Here is a 6,068-nt window from a genome sequence, read left to right on the forward strand (position 1 = left end):
TGAAAATTTAACCTTCTTTTGGTGATTGATTTACCAGGTCTTTAAATGTTTATTATTAATTACACATTGTAGACTAATGAGGTTTTTTTTTTTATATTGACAAGAACATTTACATTGACAATGTAAATGTCCATTGTGTATTGTCAATACATCTGGTATGTAAAATCTGCATATTACAGTATTCTGAGACTCTATGCTATTTTTAGCCAATCGAACATTTATCAAATTGAGTTTATCTAAACTTATAAAATTGCATAAACTACAGATTTTATTATTACATGAATATTCAGTGTCACAAACAGTTATTTAGTTTGTTATATAAATTACAGTAATTTAATTATGTTCACATTTTTACAACTAGTATTATTTTAAGAAGCTTTACATATTGATAAAAAATATATAAACTAATAAAATATCTGACTATGGTTTGAAATTTGCATAAAAAAATTAAAAACTATAAATGATAATGAAAATCCTCCCACTACATAACATTCTAATCACCACAAGCACCTAGATTTTCATTATGCTCAGGTAATTTTCATATCTATGCATAGTAACACTAATAATAATGCAAGATTTGTGAGGTCATTTGGAAAATGGCATTTTATAACTGTGTTGTAACCCATAGCAAACCAATCATACATATGATGAATATAATCTTTCCAGAACTGACTGATGAGAGATACAGTAATTGCTAATTGGTTGTTATAGGTTACTGCTTTGGAGCAAAGTGCACCTGGTCTGTGATTTTACATTTATGTTAAATAGTTAAAACAAATCATGTAAAAATAAAAAATTTAAAAATATTATATTGAAATTAAATAAAGAATATTAGTGTTAAGGGCATGCATTAAAACAATAATCATATAGTGAATAGTTTGGCTTAACAACGGTATTGAAATAGAAAGGGAAACTAAAGTTTTTATTTGTATAAATATTGGAACATTTACTAATGGTCGAATATCAAGGGTTAATTAACCCTCGATATTCGACTATCGAAGTTAAATCCTTCGAAGTCGAAGGATTTACCGCTATTCGTTTGATCGAACGATTGAAGGAATAATCGTTTGATTAAATCCTTGAATCAAACGATTCAAAGGATTTTAATCCATCGATCGAACAAAATTCCATAGGCTAACATTGATGCTCAGTAGGTTTTAGGTGGAGAAGTAGGGGGTTGAAGTTTTTTTTAAAGAGAATGGTCGAATAGTTGAACGAAATTCGAAGTATTTTTTATTCTATTCCTTCACTCGAGCTAAGTAAATGTGCCCCTGAATCTCTAAAGAAATCCCTTGTATGACAGAAAAATAAAAAACACTGGTAAGGCTTGTGTAAATAAATGTCAAATAATATTTTCTGCAAAGGGCTTAATTGATGGGATGACACTGTCTCTCTGGAGATAGTTCCCTATAGCTACCTAACTTACTGTTTTTGTCTCAATGACGGGCAAGTTGGGGGAAAGGGATGTCCTTCCACACACTCCTTTTGGATAAAGCTCTGCCTAAAAACTCGATTGTAAGTTCAACAGTTAGGAAAATATTGTGAATTTGTAAAATACAATGAACTTCTGCATTCCTAAATCTGATCTGTAATAAATTAGTCTTATAATGTAATTCTTTTGATCACACACACAAAAATTTAAAAAATGAAGCAATCTACTGAAAACTACAGCTTTTGTTAAAGGTATACTGTCATTGGAAAAAATGTTTTTCTCAAAACAGTTGAGTGCTGCTCCAACAGAATTCTGCATGAAAATCCATTTCTCAAAAGAGCAAACATTTTTATATTTAATTTTTAAATATGACATAGGACTAGACATATTGTCAGTTTCCCAGCTGCCCCCAGTCATGTGACTTGTGCTCTGTGACTTCAGTCACTCTTTACTGCTGTAGTGAGTTGGAGTGATATCACCCCCCCCTCACTTTCCCCCCAGCAGCACATCAGCAGAATAATGGGAATCAGATAACAGCTCCCTAACACAAGATAACAGCTGCCTGGTAGATCTATGAACAACACTCAAAAGTAAAATCCAGGTACCACTATGACACATTCAGTTACAGTGAGGTGATTTTTTTTTCCCTCTGGATCAATGCAAAAAAATGTGTACAGTCTGTTTTCCAGACATCTTGAGTGGATTAAAAGCCTTTATATAGTTGGAAATGGCCCCATATTCTAAAAAAACAACAATATTATTCAGTCAATTTTATTTTCATCTGATGGTTGAGCAAAATAATTTTTTTAAATATTGCCTACAATATAGCTAATATAATTTTACAGAACAATTCATTTTATTCTCAAATCTCTTCCTTGGGTAAGCACATAGCATGTATACACTGTTGATAGGCAACAGAAAAATGGTTTCACTGCTTTGTAAGTAAAGGGAACCCTTGTTAACTTTTGTAAATAGACATAGACAGACAGACCAATAAAGGTAGACAAGGTAAAATCCACAGTGGACTGTGCCTTACTTTTTAATTACAAGCTGAATGAAAGCATTTTTCACACAGCACATCTTTTATAGTAATCTCAGCAATTTACAGCCTTCATAAATCCGAAACATTATCCATAGGAAGGGCACCAATCAATGTTGTAATAAATGGAAATAACAGTGTCACACCCACAGCTCTTTGAGATTTTTAGCAGCTTGTAACTTATTCTCACATATTTGGGTAGTAAACAGACAGTCCTAGCTTGCAATTGGTGAAACCCATTCTGAGGATTCTGAATTTTCAATCACATCTTGCTCTACCAGTTTCTTTAGTTCCTGAACCTGTATCAAGAATCAGGTTAATGGAGTGCCCCTTGTCAGCAGAAGCAGTATTGACAATGACAGTGCATATAAACTTGTCTGGAATAAATGTATCAGTTTTATTCACACTTAATACTGTGACATTTGGGGGCAAATTCATCAAGGGTCGAATTTCGAGGGGTTAAATCCCTTGAAATTCGACTGGGGAATAGAATCGAATAGGCAATTCGGGCGAATTTACGCGCTGGCGAATAGTCGAATTGGCGACTATTCGCCAGGCGAATAGGCGCTCGATCGGATATTCGCTCGAAGGATTTTCATTCGATTGAATGCCTTTTTATTCGATCAAAAACTTGGAAAACAAGCCTATGGGACTTTCCCATAGGCTTTTAAAGCAATTTGGTAGGTTTTAGGTGGCGAAGTAGGCAGTCGAAGTATTTTTAAAAGAGACAGTACTTCGACTATCGAATGGGCGAATAGTCGCAGCGTTTTTGCGCTCGATCCAGTACTTCGACTATCGAATGGCGAATAGTCGCAGCGTTTTTGCGCTCGATCTATTCGAATCATTCTACTCAGGCGAATTTACGCCAATTCGATAGTCGAGAAGCACAAAAATTCAAAGTTTTTTTACTTCGAATCCTTCACTCGAAGTTAGTGAATCGGCCCCTTGATGTTCACTTCATGAACATTTTTAGCAGAACTACAGCAGATCTTAGCAAAATGTCCTTTTTTTTGCATTTGCGGGACAGTACAGATTTTGCAGGACATGTAGCATAATTTGCAGCGTGTTGTGTTGAACCACAGCAAAAGCAGTTTTTTTTATTTATATTTGCTGCACGGTTTTGCAGTGAATCCCTTTCCTTAGCACTGTATTTTGCCTGTGACTGTGATTAGGCCACAGTGTTGAATTCACAGTCTGTACATTCCCAGCAGTTCCTTGACTGAGAGTTTTAGCCTCTGCCAGTGCTGTTTCAATTTGGCTAGCAACTGTAATAGCCTTTGGAAAGGTTTAATCCTGTTCTAGGAGCATTCGCTCTCTCATGCATGGTGAATTAGTTTTTTCCACTATTTGGTCTCTTAGCATTTCATATGTTAGATTCCCAAACTCACAGGTACTGTAGCTCTCTCAAAGCTTGATATAAATTGTTCTGTGGATTCGCCATTACGCTGTCTATGTTGGCGGAATTTATATCTTTCAGCAACCACATTTACACTTGGCATTAAAAAGTTCTTTATAGCAGTAAGTGCAGTTTCATAAGTCTCATCAGGTAAATGGTAATGTTTAGAATATACGCTGTCCCTATGCTCCCAGGCACAGAATAAGTAAAGCACGCTTTCTAGCAGCAGAAATCTCCCCAGCAGCAATAATGAAATTTTGAAACATACAGATTCAAGCAGTAAAAGGTATGGTAGGCTCACCAGGGTTTGGGAGAAAAGGTGCAGGCTGCTGCAGAGGTAGAAGAGACATCTCGTCACCAATTTGTTGTGTTTTGGTAGCTTAGGATGAGTAGAGTATAACAGTGCTTTATTAACAGGTTCATGCAGCCATTACACATCAACAGTAGCTTTACTCTAACACCCCAAGCTGTGTATAAAGTACTGTGCATGTACAGCACAACTCATGTGCACAGTGACACCTACAGGCCATTCGTATAAAGACCACATACTGTAAGGTACCTGTAACCGCAGCCGGGGCGCAGACACGGGGGTGCTTAGGTTCCTGAGGATTCCCGGCGTCTGTCGCGCACGCGCGCGTCTGTCGCGCACGCGCGCGTCTGTCGCGCGGGCGCGCGTCCGTTTATTCGGACGCGCGCGCGTCGCGGTGGACGCAGGCGCATTGACGCTGCGTCATTACGTTTTTGGCGCCAAACTTGTCCCTTTAAAAAGACGTCAGCAAGAGCAAACAGTGCTTGGTGATTTCCTTGCTTGTGCTTGTTACTGTATTCTCAGATTATTCTTTGGATTTGTCTTTCTTGTTACCGACCTCGGCCTGACCTGGACTTCGATTACCTTCTGCCTGCCATCGACCTCGGCCTGTTCCTGACTACGAGTATTTCTGCCTGCCTACTGACCTCTGCCTGATTCCCGTTTACGAATATCTTCTGCCTGCCTCCGACCTCTGCCTGTCCCTGACTACGTTTATCTCTGCCCGCCTACCGACTCTCTGCCTGTTCTCCGATCACGCTGTTGGCTTGCATCTATTCCTTCGGGTCAAGTTCAGCAAGCTGTACACTAACAGCAGTTCTAACTGCTCTTCCTATCGAATCTCCAAAAGAGCCTGACAGAATCACCAAGCCAAAATGGAGCATTCGGAAGAGTTGCCTACCCTGGTCGACTTGTCTCAACAAATCGTTTCACTCACCCAGGTAGTGAGAGAACTGCGGGGAGATTATTTGCATGTGCAAGAACAGTTGCAAGATTTACAGATTTCTGCGATGCCTCCAGTCGCTCCCACATCTGGACAATCTGGTGCTGCCGCCGGAGGAGCAACTTCTTCTTCCCATGAACCTAAGGTAGCTATGCCTGACAAATTTTCTGGGGACCGAAGGACTTTTAGAACCTTTATTAATAGTTGCCGTCTTCTATTTACATTGAAACCTCAGTCTCATGCTACCGATCAGATCCGGGTGGGAGTGATGATTTCTTTGCTTCAAGGGCAACCTCAGGCGTGGGCTCACCGTTTATTGGAGCAAAATAGTCCTCTCTTGGCTACGACGGATTCCTTCATTCAGGCCCTGTCTAAAATCTATGAAGACCCTCATCAAGTTGATACAGCTGAGGCAGCTCTACGAAACCTTCGACAGCTCCGTCGTCCAGTAGAAGAGTATGTGGCTGAGTTTCGTTGCTGGGCTCCAGATACCCTCTGGAATGACAGAGCCCTTCGACATCAATTTCGTATGGGACTTTCCGACACCCTAAGGGATGAATTGGCAAGGGTTGGTCTACCTTCCTCCCTGGAGGAAGTGATTTCTCTCGCTATTCAAATTGACCAGAGACTCAGGGAGAGGCGCCAAGAAAGAGGTGTCACCTCATCTACTCCGGACTGGGTGCTCCCTACTGCTCCCCCTCCAGTTTTCCCAATTTCTCCTTCCTCTGACCCAGAACCCATGCAACTTGGCGTGGTCCGTAAGACACTCTCGGTGGAGGAGAGACTTCGACGTAGACGTCTAAATCTATGTTTGTACTGTGGCCTGGCTGGACACCTGCTTAAGAATTGTCCCACAAGACCTGATGGTAAAATTTCTTCATCTCAAACTTACAAATTGCCCTGCATCCCATCGCTACAATCTTATATTCTACTTCATCTCTCGTTTCAGTG

This window comes from Xenopus laevis, chromosome 8S (assembly GCF_017654675.1).
Source record: "Xenopus laevis strain J_2021 chromosome 8S, Xenopus_laevis_v10.1, whole genome shotgun sequence".
NCBI classification, from domain to species: Eukaryota; Metazoa; Chordata; class Amphibia; order Anura; family Pipidae; genus Xenopus; species Xenopus laevis.